The 16,232-nt window shown below is 49.8% G+C and overlaps 1 protein-coding gene across 3 annotated transcripts in view; it reads right to left on the reverse strand.

Annotated features, from left to right (window-relative positions):
* The window catches only part of HDAC10 (histone deacetylase 10), a 527,678-nt gene extending 514,700 nt beyond the window's left edge, over nt 1–12,978 (reverse strand). The window contains exon 1 of one of the 3 annotated variants that reach the window (XM_078656727.1): nt 12,877–12,906. The gene's annotated coding sequence lies outside the window, so the exon portion shown is untranslated. Of the gene's footprint in view, nt 1–11,249; nt 11,361–12,876 lie in introns of those variants that run through there. The other 2 variants (XM_078656714.1, XM_078656722.1) reach the window with 2 other exon arrangements.
* Between the last annotated feature and the right edge of the window lie 3,254 nt (nt 12,979–16,232).

Genomic DNA, 16,232 nt, shown 5'->3' on the forward strand with positions numbered 1-16,232 from the left:
GACTCTGCTGTTGCAGTGTAATTTGTAAACCTCGCATTTTTCATTACGCTTTTCTTCTACTTTTCATGCCCTGGTATCCAGTGCTCTAATATAAGATATATTAAGCCAATTGTGCTCGAAATGTGACAGGCTGAGTCGGATTCGCACGACTCACTGTTAACACCGTGGGTCAATACTGCCCCACGGTACTACCCAACTGACCTGCTCTCTAGCGCATTACCACCCCGTGCCCTCTAACCGCTAAAATAACTCCTTTTCCTGGAAAGGGTGAAAATGTATTAGAGGAGCCACCAGAGGCGAATAAATTATGTAAATAGTATGAAACCACCCTCCCGTGTCCCAATCTTAAGGAAATCGATTTTCCAAACGGCGGCTCGCAGTGATTACCGAGGCACGCCTGGCTGCTGCAGACTCTGGGATACTTCCTGCAGTTCCGAACACCGTTGAGAATTGGAGGTCGCGTTTGCTTTTGAAATGCAGAGAGACGAGTGTAATCCCAGAATGCCTTTGGTGTTGCCGGTCTCTTTAGAGGTGGGTCCGAGAAGTGCAATTTGCGTGCTAAATGTGGCACCCTAGTGTAGATGATGTGCTGGCATATTAGATGCTGCAGCGTGCTCTGTGGTAACCCTGCGTCCCTCGGGCCCTGCTGGCAGTCTGTGCCTTTCTGGGTCGCGGAGAAAGAACCTTATCACTCAGATCAGAGAACCTGCGAAAACTGAGTATAAATGAGCGCCAGGACTACACTGTATAATAATGAGAAACTCTTGCGTGACCACTTCAGCTTTTATACGAAAGAGCCCAGCTGTGTGTTTGTCAAAGAGATTGTATTTCCGGAGCTTAGCAGCCTGAACGTTTGTAACCCTCTGTGGTGCCTCGGATCGACTTACTTTCATAGGGAGGCGGCGTCACTGGGCGGGGAAGCGGCTGCCTGAAGTAGTGTGTCTCTACACAGATGAGGAGATCTATTGTGTGTGACTTCACTCGTCCGGGATGCAGCACTCTGCAGTTGCGGACTCGTCTGCACGGAAGGAACTGTCGAGAGCACTTTTCACTGTGTCACTTCACAGGGAATGAGGTCTGTGCTGTGTGTAACCTCACTGCACAGATTGGAAGATCTCAGGCTGATATGTGCAACACAAGCAAAGAGGAGTTGCGTCTGCAGTGACTTGCCAGCAGAAGAGGGTAGCTCTATACAATGTGACCCCCATTTCTCTCGTTATCTTAGTCTCCTCCATTATCCCCTGGTTTCTCTCCTTCATTTCCGCTGCCCTTCCTTTCTTTTTCCCTCCACGCTCTCCTTCCACCCTATCTCTCTAGTTGCCGACCCGCTTTACATGTTCTTCCTGTACCGAACCACTTAGAGTTCTTCTAGTGCAGTTTGGGATTTCCCATCCATTTACTTAGGGACCCCTCCAACTCCCCCCTTCAGTGGACTACCTGCCTAGGGCAGAGCACCTGGCCTTTCTGTCCTGGCTGGGCTTCCTTGAGGATGGCTGTTGCCTCTTATGCCAGGGTCAGCTGATAAGTTGTGTTCCTCCAAAACGGGCTTGAGTGCATGCAGTTAAGAAGTTTATTTATTCTTGTTTTTTTTTATGCATTAACCTGGAAGGATAGTTGCTATGTACAACTGTTTTTGAAACCTTTGATGTGGTTTTATATTGGAATTGTCATTGTGCTTTTGCTTGTCCCTTGACCCCCACCCCTTGGCGATCTAGGCAAGCACCGGACACTCCTCTGTAATGCAGTTATGTTCTCCCTTTCTCTCTGCTATCTCCTACCTTTTCTCTCTCCTTCTCTTCCACGCATCCATTTCCCTCATTTGGTTTTTATCTCAGCCCTCACCTCTTTCTCACGTACTCCTCTTTCACTTTTTTTATTTGCTTTCTCGCCATTTCTCCTTTCCTTCATTTCTGTCTTCTCTTTTTCCTTTTTCTCTCCATGCACACCATCTCTCCGTTCTCACTCTCTACACTCTGAGGGGACGTCCCGTGCCTTTGTGGCTTTGCCTAATCCATTTACCTCTTCCCGGGAGGTGACAGATGCCTGGATTGTGTGCTTCCTGTTCTGCTTCTTCCATGACAGTGCAAGCCTCCTCACACTGCCCACCAGCGCATATCACCCCTTTTTCAGTCTGATGGGAATGTGCTCATTCAGTTTGTGACCTCTCTCGCAAGTGTCAGTTTCATGTCTCTTGTGAGAGTGAGTCTGGCAGGGAGAGGTAGTCCCAACAATAACTTGTGTCTGTAGATTCACAAGTTGTAGTAACCACACAGCCCTCGAGTGCCATTTTCTTCCGGCTGGGGTTGAGGGAGGGAGTAGAAGTAGCTGTAGGCGGTCATCATGGATATGCCTTTCCAAACTGTGGGTCAGTCTGAGGTCACGGAGAGAGGACAGCAAGCAAGGGCCTGATGCATAATAGAAACATGGGTCTGAGCTCTGGTGAGACAGGAACAGACACTACTGCCAATGACTGCTCTTGCTGCCATTTGGACAGTATGACAAAGAGGGGGCTGTTGAGCCCAACCGGCTACCCTGAGCACGCTATCAGGTAGCCAGCCTTGCACTCATATTGTAATGAATCAATTTCTGCAGACTGTGAAAGCCTCGGGGCTCAGTTCAGTAAATGGGATGGCCTTGTAGTGGAATGTGTGTGTCTGTGTGTGGCTCTGTCTGTGTGTGCGTGGGGGGCTCTGTCTGTGTGTGCGTGGGGGGCTCCGTCGGTGTGTGTGCGGGGGGGGCTCCGTGTGTGCGGGGGGGGCTCCGTGTGTGCGGGGGGGGCTCCGTGTGTGCGGGGGGGGCTCCGTGTGTGTGTTGGGGGGGGCTCCGTGTGTGTGTTGGGGGGGGCTCCGTGTGTGTGTTGGGGGGGGCTCCGTGTGTGTGTTGGGGGGGGCTCCGTGTGTGTGTTGGGGGGGGCTCCGTGTGTGTGTTGGGGGGGGCTCCGTGTGTGTGTGGGGGGGGCTCCGTGTGTGTGTGGGGGGGGCTCCGTGTGTGTGGGGGGGGCTCCGTGTGTGGGGGGGGGCTCCGTGTGTGGGGGGGGGCTCTGTGTGTGGGGGGGGGCTCTGTGTGTGGGGGGGGGCTCTGTGTGTGGGGGGGGGCTCTGTGTGTGGGGGGGCTCTGTGTGTGGGGGGGGCTCTGTGTGTGGGGGGGGCTCTGTGTGTGGGGGGGGCTCTGTGTGTGGGGGGGGCTCTGTGTGTGGGGGGGGCTCTGTGTGTGGGGGGGGCTCTGTGTGTGGGGGGGGCTCTGTGTGTGGGGGGGGCTCTGTGTGTGGGGGGGGGCTCTGTGTGTGGGGGGGGCTCTGTGTGTGGGGGGGGGCTCTGTGTGTGGGGGGGGGCTCTGTGTGTGGGGGGGGGCTCTGTGTGTGGGGGGGGCTCTGTGTGTGGGGGGGGCTCTGTGTGTGGGGGGGGCTCTGTGTGTGGGGGGGGGCTCTGTGTGTGGGGGGGGGGGCTCTGTGTGTGGGGGGGGCTCTGTGTGTGGGGGGGGCTCTGTGTGTGGGGGGGCTCTGTGTGTGGGGGGGCTCTGTGTGTGGGGGGGCTCTGTGTGTGGGGGGGTGTGGGGGGGCTCTGTGTGTGGGGGGGGCTCTGTGTGTGGGGGGGGCTCTGTGTGTGGGGGGGGCTCTGTGTGTGGGGGGGGCTCTGTGTGTGGGGGGGGCTCTGTGTGTGGGGGGGGCTGTGTGTGCGTGGGGGGATGGCTGTGTGTGCGTGGGGGGATGGCTGTGTGTGCGTGGGGGGATGGCTGTGTGCGTGGGGGGATGGCTGTGTGCGTGGGGGGATGGCTGTGTGCGTGGGGGGATGGCTGTGTGCGTGGGGGGATGGCTGTGTGCGTGGGGGGATGGCTGTGTGCGTGGGGGGATGGCTGTGTGCGTGGGGGGATGGCTGTGTGTGGGGGGGATGGCTGTGTGTGTGGGGGGATGGCTGTGTGTGTGGGGGGCTCTGTGTGTGCGGGGGGCTCTGTGTGTGCGGGGGGCTCTGTGTGTGCGGGGGGCTCTGTGTGTGCGGGGGGCTCTGTGTGTGCGGGGGGCTCTGTGTGTGCGGGGGGGCTCTGTGTGTGTGGGGGGAGCTCTGTGTGTGTGGGGGGAGCTCTGTGTGTGTGGGGGGAGCTCTGTGTGTGTGGGGGGAGCTCTGTGTGTGTGGGGGGGCTCTGTGTGTGTGGGGGGGCTGTGTGTGTGTGTGTGTGGGGGGCTCTGTGTGTGTGTGTGTGGGGCTCTGTGTGTGTGTGTGTGGGGGGCTCTGTGTGTGTGTGTATAGCTTTTTTTGTAGGTGGCTCTATGTGTGGGTGGCTCTGTCTGTGTGAGGGTGGCTCTGTGTAGGTGGCTCTGTGTGTGTGAGGGTGGCTCTATGTGAATGACTGTGTGGGTGGCTCTGTGGGGGGCTCTGTGTGTGGGGGGGGGCTCTGTGTGTGTGGGGGGGCTCTGTGTGTGTGTGTGGGGCTCTGTGTGTGTGTGTGTGTGTGTGTGTGTGGCTCTGTGTGTGTGTGTGTGTGTGTGTGGCTCTGTGTGTGTGTGTGGGGCTCTGTGTGTGTGTGTGGGGCTCTGTGTGTGTGTGTGTGTGTGTGTGTGTGTGGATAGCTTTTTTTGTAGGTGGCTCTATGTGTGGGTGGCTCTGTCTGTGTGAGGGTGGCTCTGTGTAGGTGGATTTGTGAGGGTGGCTCTATGTGAATGACTGTATGGGTGGCTCTGTCTGTGTGAGGGTGGCTCTGTGTGGGTGTAAATGCAGTGTTAGAAGTGGAGGGGATCGGAAGGGCACGGCGTGCCCCAACTTTTTAAATTTAACTAAGTCCGTTCCCCTACTTCATTATTTTTAAAATGCGTCCCAGGACGGCGGGAATGGTCCGCACTTGAAAAATATTAGAGCCCTGCTTGGTGCACATTGACAACGGCCTCGGCAGTTGTGGGACCTCCTCCCCCTCTGGCTGTGGGAAGGGGCCTGCCCAGCAACACTGTGGGAACCGTCCAGCAGCATGAGCAATTGGCTTCCAATGATGCCCCTGCTGCTGCAATGATTTACATCTCAATTAGACGATGCTACCTGCCTGCAACCCACTGTGACTAATACAATTTGTCACCTCAGGATGCATCGGCGGCCCGCCCTCACCCACACCGACGCCAAAAGAAAAGGAAGAGGACTCCAGGGTGGAATTTGTGGCAGACTGTTCCATAACCTTGGTGCTTAAAAAAAAAAAAAAAAAAAGCTGTAAAAAACGTTTAATGTCTTCCTTATTTTATCTGATAGATTGTGTACTGCTGCTCTGTGTTTAGGGATGTGGTAATTTTAAAAATACTGTTTACCATTTTTAAGGATACAACTTTAAAGCAACCCGAGGTGTCCAGTTCTGAGACACCCGAGCACCAGAGCCCCTTGTGGACCCCATCCAGGGTCCGACTGTGAAAACAAATAGGCCCAGGAACCAAGGCCTGAATGGCTTAATGGGCATCGGGATGGAGGCTGGAGGAGTGGGAGGCTGGTTTTGTTACTGGGGCTGCAAAACTGTCCCCCAGTAACAAAACCCGCAGGGCGGTCCAGCACACTAAGGGGGAGATTTACAAAGATTTTGAACTGTGTTTGCATCACAAAAGTGACGCAAAATCTTTTTTTCCCAATTTACTTTTTAGCGCTAAACTTTTTTAGCGCTGTAAATAACGGAAAAGTTATGCGAAGCTGCGCATTGCGCTTCTTCGCATTACTTAGCTCCATGGTTGCGTATCAAGGGTGGAGCATGGGTGTTCACAGGCCCCCACCCAGGGTTTCTCACGCTACACCCAATTTACTAAATGAATTAGATTGGGTTTAGCGTGAGAAAACTGAGCCTTTTTCAAGTAGGCGTACGGAAAGAGAAATCCTTTAATTTCTCCCTCCTTTTCCGACTTTGTATGTGTGCTGCACTGTGCAACATGCATACAAAGTGGGAAAAGGGTTGCATGTGTCTGGGCATCGTATTTTGTACAGGAAGGGTACCCTTCCTGTACAAAACCTATGCTGCACTCACTCACACACCCTAGCGCTATGGCGCTAAGGTGTGTGTGTGTGGCGCAGGGCAGCTGTAATGAATGCCGGCGCAGGGGAAAGGGAAGGAGTGAGCCATATCTCTGAAAATATGGCGTTCTCTTGCTCCCTCCCTCTCGCGCAAAGCTACACTGTTATGAGAGGCGCTACATAAAACAAATTAAATACACGTGAGAGCGGCTATGGAGAGATGAGGGGCAGTGTTGGAGGGTGATAGTGAGGGAAACACTGAAGAGCCCCAACAAGATTTCGTATCCTGGTTCACTGTAAGATTATCATTTACTGTGCTCTAAATGCCAATACAATTGAATATATAATAAAATGTGTTGTAGAATGCACACTATGTAATTTTTTCTAAATTTTCTTGGCTAGAGAACACACTCTTCCCCTGTCCCCTTTATAGTGGTCAGGCTCGCGACACACCGTACAGGGGATGGACAAAGTGCCAGGGCTGCTTTGGGTTCCCAGTTCAGCCTTGTGTGGCACCAAATTAAAAGTGCCCCATTTAGCAAATGAGATATAAAAACAAGCAGTGGCAAAGCCAATTGGTCTTGTCTTTCGGACCTCTTTGCTAGGACTGCTTTGGGTTTCCAGTTCAGCCCGGTCTGGCACCAAATTAAAAGTGCCCCATTTAGCAAATGAGATATCTAAACAAGCATTAGCAAAGCCAATGGGTCTTGCGTTGGGACCTCTTAGGTTTGTGAATTGTTTTAGCAACGCTTTTCAGCATCAATAACATACTATAGTGTCACCCCCAAAAAATAAATTTAGATGTATCCTTCACTTCCCAAATCAAAATAACATTTTTGCCTTTTACTCTCAATAACTCAAGTTTTTTGTGGGAAGGAGAGTTAGCCAAGCCAGACACTTCAAAAGGTATCCTTTGCAGGACATTTGAATACATAATCTCGATGTTTGAGCAGCTGGCTGGCTGACATGAATGTGGAGAAGCCATTGTGGGTTTCTGTGAGTAAGATCAGATTTTCATCAAGAGTCCCTTTATCTTCTGAGACCTACTTAACCCCTTCCTTGCTGTCCACGAGAGCAAATAAGGGACACCGGAGTAGCCCTGTATTCGCGTCCTCAATGTTTTTGGCAAAAAACACTCATTGATTTCTGAACAGTGAGTGTTAAAGAGTTAAGGGGAAGCCAAACAGGTTATTCAGTGGGAGCGTTTCAATGCACAAATTGTTACTAGGAGGCAACTTTACCCCTCTGTTACTCCCCCACACCCCGGGACAAGATTAGAAAATCTATCACTGGACATATGTATTACACATTTTTAGAGGACACTAAATGGGCAGTCCTCTAAGCATGATATACACTCCTTAGCGCGAGTGTGAATATGCCATACACGTGGTAATTTTTTACCACTCACTAATTCCTGCACTTATATTCATTTTTTGGAGAGGTCCTGAAGAAAGCCCGCCCATTTTTTCATAGGGCTGAAACATGTTGACCAACTGACACCATTCGCAGCTACACATAGTAACTGGAATATACTGTCCATGCTCTACTGTAATTTTAATCATACCCCAGGGCTCCAAGAATAAAAATAAATGGTAGTACACTGGAGGTATTTTTAATAGTAAACTCACACACATATTTGCACATCACACCACCTCAAAAAACAACCCGCTCCACTGTAAACCAGGTGTCGCAGCACAGCCAGGTAGCATTCGGCTGCCTGGCTGGAACCCGATGATGAAGCATGACACCAACCAGGTTGGTGTGTGAGGGTTTTATTAACAAACCTATGAGGTGCCACTCTATCACAAACGTCAGACAGTAGGCTACTGCTGGCCGTCTTCTTTTGTTTATCAAAGAGTTACGGTAACCATGTTGTTCATGCTTATATTTCGCATGCTTTACAAAATCTTGCATTCCCTATGAGTGTTTGCTTTTTCCAGGATGTTATTTTTTCTAGGCAGTGCATAAATTGAATTGAGTCACATCTAGGTGTTTATAACAGGGCACAATTGGGTTGTAACTGAAGGCAGTGCATGTTTCCCTCAGTGGGGCAGACAGGTGTTCAGGGGGGAGAGAATGTTGAACTGTGACCAGAGCTACCAAATTTGGAACTGGGGAACCAGGATCAGGCATTATGACCAGTCACCCAGACCACTATCCTGAGGGAGCACATTTCCCCACTGGACCGTAGATCATAGAAGCCCTGGTCTCTTAGCACCAGCAGGTGGACCCTATTGGAGGCCAGTGTGGGTTAACCTTGAAGGCCTCTCCACCACAATCTATACTGAGGTTCACCTCTAGTCTTGCAGGCGGGCCTACAAAGCAGCACAACCTAGATGAACAGAGACATTGTCATTGAGGTTACAGGACACTTGAGGCCAGTCGGCCTTACCCATTGGTGCCTCCATTGGCCTTGTACCAGCAGTAGTAGTGCAACTCACCAGGGATCAGCAATGCATGATTTGCACGCACACCAAACTAATGGGCATATTTACGAGGGCCTTGCGTCATGCTTCCACCATGGAACATCATATTTATGAAGCAACGCAATGCCACTTTGCATGGCATTGAATGGTTTCATAAATATAGAGTAATGCAACACAGCGCAAATCGCTGCTTTGCCTTACTCTGCACAAGGAATGCATTGCAGTGGGTATTTCCACTCAACTTATATGGTTTTTGACACATTACCATATTTTCAAGGACTTGTTAACCTGAGAATGCATCAAAATCTTATGCCTCCCCAAGGGAGGCACAACAAGGAGAAATATATTTATTTCTCCCTGTTTTTTCCTCTTTCTATATGTGCAGCACACATAGAAAAGGGGTTGTTTTGTGCAGAAAGGTACACTGATGCCAGTGTGGGATTAATTCTAGATTACACTCAGAGTGCATCTTAGAGATGCCACCTGAAAAACAACTGGCCTCTGGTGGGTTCCCTGGCTGGTAGACACCAGCTTGCTACCACAAGACAAGTTTCTGGGCCCCTGGGGTGGGAGCCTTCACTCTCTGAGGCCAGAAACAAAGTGATTCCTGGACGGAGGAGTTACCACCTCCCACAGGTCAGGAAGAGCCATCCGTGGCAGGGGAGCTTCAAAGGCCTTGCCGCCTTTGCAACGCCACCTCCAGCCTCTCCTGCTATCAGGAGCAGGCCCCCTTCCTGCCTCACCTCCTTTTCGGCAGGAAGACAGGCGGGCAAAATTAGGACAGCCTAGAAGATGTGCCCACCTCTGCCAACGCCACCCCTCAGGTGGGGGAGGCGGGGTGAAGCCCACTCTTCAGTGCCTGCCTTCCTGCAGATGGTAGGCCCTCTCCAATCAGGGTTAGGGATTGTGCCCACTCCCCCAAGTGGGGTGATCACACCAAGGGTGCAGTCACCCCAAGGTCAGTAGCCTATTGTTTACTAGTCTGAGACCCCTAAAATGGCCCCTAAATACTGTGATTTGGGGGCTGCCCTGGACCCAGAAGTAAGATTCCCACACCTTACGAAGGACGAAAGAAGATGCACAGCAGAGGGGAACTGACTTGGCCCCAGCCCATCTGCAGTTTCCAGAGGTCCTGCGCCAGAAGTATACTTGTCCTGCAGCCAGAGACCTCCAGAACCACTGGGAGGACTGACTGCCTTCAACAAAGGATATCCTGGGAACAGCAACTCTGTTCAAAAGAATCCCCAAAGAAAGAATCTGAGCCTGCTAAAGACAAAGAAACCCGATGCCTGGAACCACCACTCCACCCGTCGCCTTCGGCCCAAGTCCAAGAAGCCCACCAGTCCCAGCAAGGTCCCCCAGCGCTCCAGAGTCCAAATCCTCCAAGGGTTGACCACTCCAGGACTCCCTGACATTGCCTGCAGCCTCTGTACGGAGACCCCCCCCCGCAACCTTGAGTGGCCTGGTAAGGTGAAATCCGACCTCAAAAGGTACCCCTACATCCGGCTGCCCTGCACCCTGGAGAAGAGGACCTGAGGTGGACCTACATCTCCGAGCCCTCAAACGTACCTGCCCAGCTGTTGGTTCCTCCTGGAAGACTTCTTGGACCGAGCCTGCAGCTAAAAAACAAAACAGGCAATCTCCATAGGATTGCATTGGGCTCCCGACCCATCCTAAGCACTCTGTACTCGGCCGCCCCGGCAACTGCTCGTGTTGTGGACTTAGTGCTGACCTGGGACCCCCTTAGCCCTGACCTTAACCCTAGGAGCTTGGCTCCCAAGACCGAGTAGCCTGCCCGTGAGCAGCCACCAACCAAAGGCCCCCCTAGCCCCATAGGCTAACATTGGACATCAGCACTCTGCACCCAGCTGCCCTCATGCCGCTGAGGGTGCTTTTTGAGTTCATTCTTGACCCTGGGGGATTCCTTGTTCTATCCCCTGAAACTAGGCCCTCAAGACCGATTACTTACCTGCAAACCGATAACCAAATTTTCCTCCATAGGATTGCATGGACTGTTTTTCTCTGAAAAATGTCAATGTTCAGTTGTGTGTGTATGGAAACCTAAGTAACTGTGTTTTTATTGTAAAAGCGTTTTACTTACATTTGTCTAGGAAATGTCCCAGTGTGATTTCTACGTATATCACGTTAAGTAGAAAAAGTAACCTAAAAAGTAATCACTAAGTAATCCAAAAGTAAATACAACTGTTTTTTAAGCATTGTACCAACTTTCCATTACTAAGTCCTGCTTAATAAATTACAATAAAAGAAGTGTTTTTATACAAACAATTGGTCTGAGTTTCTTCTTTGAGTGTGTGCTATCATTTCTTGCCTGTGTGTGTACAATAAATGCTCACCACAACCCTCCGATAAAGCATTACTGCTCGCCCACACTACCATAAATAAAGTGTAAGGTATTATCTACTTTTACCTTTGTATGTCTTTGGGGATCCACTGGACTCTGTATATACTTTACCAAAGTACGGTATAGTGTACACAGAGCCAGCTTCCTACACTGATAATTCCAGAGTTGATACATTTGCAATTCTCAATGCTAACTACCTCGAGTAGTAATTACACCAACTACTAATATAATAGTTGTATCTCATACTGCTTAAAGCATCTGCAAAACCAACATGTCTGGGTTGGATTAGGTGTACATATTCACTTTTGTGTGCTATGTCTAGATACAATAACAGGAAATAAGAGGTATCTAATGCTGGCTTCATGACATGTTGCGTGAAGCACATACAAAATGTAGGACTACAATTTTGCATTGACCGTGGTGCAGAGAATGATATAAACAATAGTGCTCCCCATAACGTAGGGTCTCCTGTCATAGAATTTAAACCCAAACCTTATGTTCAGAAATGGTTTGAAAAAGGGAAGAGAAGTGCTGATGAAAGAAACTGCATGGCTCGGAGACAAATGGCTTATGTTTCCACTTATAAGCGTATTTGAGACATTCTGTGAATGAAAAAATACCCACATTGTAAATGTATTTTAATGTCAATAATTCATATATTAAACCTCAAATAAACGTGTATCTATCGGTTGCATTAAATAACGTTCTAAGGTGTAACTGGTCAGTGAAATACCAAATATTCTAAAAATTGGTATGTTTTGCTCCTTCTAGCCACACCTCTGACTCCGCCCACTGACCCAATCCTCTCGTTATTCCCACCCCCTGATGCTCCGCCCACAGTTCCCCTACTTTTTTCCCCCCACCTCGACCACTGTGTAAATGCAATAGGTCATGCATATGCGAGCGATTAAGCTATTGGCATTGTAAATGACAATGCCATTTATTTAACAATTAAGCTGTTGGCAATGTAAATGACAATGCTATTTATTTATGATTTAAAAAAAAAAAAATGTCACGAGCAATGCCAATAGCTCTACCATTAATAATACCGAGACCATTGCATTGTAAATGCTTGTTTACTACTTGTGGCCTTATTCTATCATGATCATGTAAAGCGCTCTGATACTTCTGGGTCTAGCCAGCGCTATAAAAAACTTTTTAAATAAATAAAACAACCTTTCCTCCATTTACGAACTCCCCTACACTGGCTATGGAGCCCTCAAGCCCTACAGCGCAGAGCTACCCCGTCCCATAGTTGGCACCCAGCATAACCTCAAGAGCCCCAGACTCCAGCACACCGCTTTCGCCCACCACCACCACCCGACCTTCTACCCCCAACGGCCATCACCAGCTCGGGGATCTCTCCAGGACCTAGATCACTGCCCGGTCGTTCAGCCAGCTGCCTGAAGGGCTGGCTGAACGAGCACCCCAAAAACCCCAGCAATGGCGAGAAGCCCTCGCTCTGTAAATATGTAATATAAATATTTTTCCAACCATAATCGCTTCAACTTTCTTAAAATGTAATCTTGAGTGAATATGCAACTTGTAAATATGTAACTAACCACTGGTATCTGTAATAGACGTATCTACTTACTACCATTCTTAAGTGAGTTTAGAGTTCATCTGTCTCGTATCTTTTATGTAATTCATGTACTCAGAAGCCCTCATGCAATGTAACTGGTTCTATTGTTAAGCGGTCCTACACCTTCGGGTAAAGTTGGCGCGATATATAAACGCATAAAAAATAAATGCAGATAGAAAACCGTCCTGGTGACAACCCTATTTGGAGCACGTCTACGGACATAGCGCACAACACCCAAACGCTTGCCACTACTACTACAGCCATCGTCCAAACCGACAGACCCTTACTACGGTGTACTATGCAAAACTTACCATTTAGTGAGCCATCACCAAAGTGTTTTGCTACCTCAACGTGGCTATGAAGTACTACTCAAATACAAAAATATAAGTTATAATTATACAACTGTATAAATAAGCACCCCGGTTGTCAGACTCTTTCACTACACAGAGAACTGCTTTCCGGTCCAACACCTCCCAGACACACGTTAACACATAGGCTCGCTACACGTGTAAATTCAGCTGCGCAGCGCACACTGACCGTATATGAATCCAGCTGATAGCCGTCGTCTGATACAGCACTTTCACCGCATATCATTGGTATATGCTATATCCGGGAGTGGGAGTTACTGATAATGTGTAGGGTGACCTCGGATTGGTGCTTTACCTCCAATCGAGTGCGGCTACCAAAATTCCGAAGTGCTGATTGGCTGTGGAGTTCGCATGCGCCTGAATCCACGGCGTTTTACATTCGGCGGGTGTTTCCCAGTTTGAAGTTGAGGGGGCTTGGCTGGGCCTCCAGCTGAGGTGTGTGACTTACCTGACACGGGTCAGGCAGGCCTGTCAAGACTGTTGCCACCTACCGTTCAGGATACGTGGCGTCGTTAGGACCCTGCTCCGCCAGCTAACCGCGCGGGGGCTGAGTGGGAGCTATGGAGCCCTCAAGGCTGGTGACCGCCACAGAGGACTTGTTGTCAGCGACCCAGGAAGCGCCTCCCTGGTGACAGGTTGCACACATTTGTGCGTTGTAATCTACAGGCAGAGTCCTCTTGATAGAAGCCTGAATGACATTCATTTATAGCTACTTTTGTAGGTGGGTGTCACTGGGCTGCATTTCGGTGTTTAAAATCGCAAGTGCATTGTGAGGAACATGACAGAGGATAGACCGGAGAGTGCAGCCGACGTTGCTTTCGTTACCACATTACAAGCTCTTGAGACTGGAGCGAGGTGGTGTTCGTTTGTCCACTGTTTTCCGTCTCGTTTGTACTAAATAAGCCCTGAATTATTTAAATGACTAGGTAGTACTGCAAACAACTATTCCTTTCAAGTATAAGGCTTAATTATACTGCAGTATTGCTTTTCTTCTTCCCCAATTTTGCCATTGACATTAAAGGTTGTAGATGACAATTAAAATATGCCCAGCTTGATTCTTGCCGTGCCGACCTGTTGCCTGACAGCAAGATAGTTTTTCAGTTCCAGAATTCATCTTGTGTAGCTTAAGCCCTACAACGATGAACAAATAGGAGGTTGTAATGTTACTGTTTTCCAATGAAACCGCTGACCCAGATTGGTTAATTAACAGCTATTTATTCAATTTAAATGCTTTCCTAAAGAGCGCCGAGCCGGCGCTGCTCTCCGTCGGCTGCCGCGACTCCTAATGAGATGCGCGCGCATTCACCCCCAAAATGGCCGCCGCACGTCACGTGGCTACGTGACGTGCATAGACTAGTGCGCGCCACTACATATCTCCCTTTTTTCCAAACAGTGCAAGAGTCACTTACAGTTCACTGTTCATTTCAAAATCACGAAACCTTGATGGTCTCACCACAGACCTTCCGCTCCTGGTCACCTTGGTCAAGGTCTCCAGGGGCCCTTGATTCTGCACCTCGTCACTTCTTTCCTCTCTCTGCGCAGCCGCGTTCTCCTCCGTACTTCTCCTTTCCTCTATTAGTTCATCTCTGGCACTTCCTTCTCCTTGTTGCTCGCCAGTGCCTTGTTCCCGCTCTACATTCGGTTCTTCTCTGTCGTCCCATTCAGCTCCGGTTTGTTCCCATTGTAGGACTTTGTTACACCTGGCCTTTTGGTCTGTGGGGTCTTCTTCTCCAGGCTCCATTGCCGCTGCCCTGCTCAGATAGTCTGCCACTCGATTGCGATTCCCTGGAATGTACTCCACATCATATCTGAATTCGAGTAGTTTCAGAGACATCTTAGATATTCTGGGAGTGGCGTTGGCATGTCCACTCGATGTTAGCACCTTTACCAACGGCTTATGATCCGTTCTGAGCAGGAATCGGGTCCCCCATAGAAACTGCCGAAATCTCGCTGTGGCCCACACCACGGCCAGCATCTCCTTCTCGATCACGCTGTACTTGCTTTCGGTGGCTGTCAGTGCCCTGGACGCAAAACTGATCGTCTCCATCTGTCCTTGTCCGCTCTCTTGCATGAGCACTGCTCCCAGGCCCTTGTCGCTGGCGTCGGTTGTGAGCACGGTAGAGCCCTGTGGGTCGTATCCTTTTAATGGCACTGCTCCCGTGACATCCTTTTTGATTGTTTCGAACTCACTTTGTGCCTCTGGTGTCCATTCAAAACAGGTGCTTTCCCTGGTCAGCATCCTCATATAGTGTGTTTTGGAAGCAAAGTGTACCACAAACTTACTGTAATACTCCGCCATACCCAAAAATGACCTCACTTCTTCCTTATTGGTGGGTGGCGGAGCTTCAGCGATAGCCTTTACGTTTTCTGCTTTTGGTGTGATGCCCTGCACTCCGATTTCATGACCTAGGTAGGTCACCGACTCCAGGCCCAAACGGCATTTTGTCCATTCTGCTGTGAGGCCTTTACTTTCCAGAGTTTTCAGCACTTTTCCGAGCTTCAGATCGTGGTCCATTCTATCTCGCCCCATTACCAGAATGTCATCCTGGAAATACTGAATGCCTGTTATGTTCCTAAACAGCTGGTGCATTAACCTCTGGAACACTGCGGCTGCCAAGGCCAGTCCGAATGGCATGCGGCAGAACTGGTAGCATCCGAATGGGGTGATGAAAGACGTAAGTTTCCTGCTGTCCGGGTGTAATACTATTTGGTGGTACGCGGAGGTCAAATCGATGGTGGAGTACCATTTGACCCCCCTGGTCTTCGCCAACATTTCGTCGATCCTTGGGAGGGGAAATTTCTCTACGACAATGTTCTTATTTAACTCTCTCAGGTAAACGCAGAGCCTGACCTTCCCGTTCGGCTTCATGACTACCACCAATGGTGCGAGCCACTCTGCGCAGGTGATGGGTTCAATTATCCCCTTACTCTCCAATTCTTGAAGCTCCTTTTGGACTGCCTCTCTTACCGCTATGGGTACATTTCTCACTTTGTGGGCCACTGGAATGGCGTCCACCTTGAGCACGATCTTGTGTTGGAATCTTTCAAGTTTTCCCACCGTGCCTCCAAAAACTTTTGGGTAGTCTTCTCTCCATTTGGTAAGATTGGGCCATGTTTCTGGTTCCGTGAGCAAAATCTGTTCTTTACCTCCCGGGTCTAACTTGATTCCCAGGTCACCCTGGTCCAGCCACCCCAAGACGGACGGTCCTCTCTCCGAGATGTACAGCTTGCATAACGCTGACCTGCCTCTGAACTCAAACTTCAAGAGTCTATATCCCACCATTGGGATGCGATCGCCGTTATATGTGACTGGACGGATGTCCAATTTCTCCAGCTCTGGTCCTATCTTTGGTCTGAATGTTTCCTCCCACACTGCTCTTTGTATTATCGTGTAGGGGGAGCCTGTATCCGCCACTACACTGATGGTTACTCCACCCATCTTCATTTCCAACACAGGCTTGTTTGTTCTTTTCCCGTCTATACACATTATCTGGTCGTATATGCATAAGACGGTGATAACTTCTT

This window comes from Lissotriton helveticus, chromosome 1_1, assembly GCF_964261635.1.
Source record: "Lissotriton helveticus chromosome 1_1, aLisHel1.1, whole genome shotgun sequence".
Taxonomy (NCBI): Eukaryota; Metazoa; Chordata; class Amphibia; order Caudata; family Salamandridae; genus Lissotriton; species Lissotriton helveticus.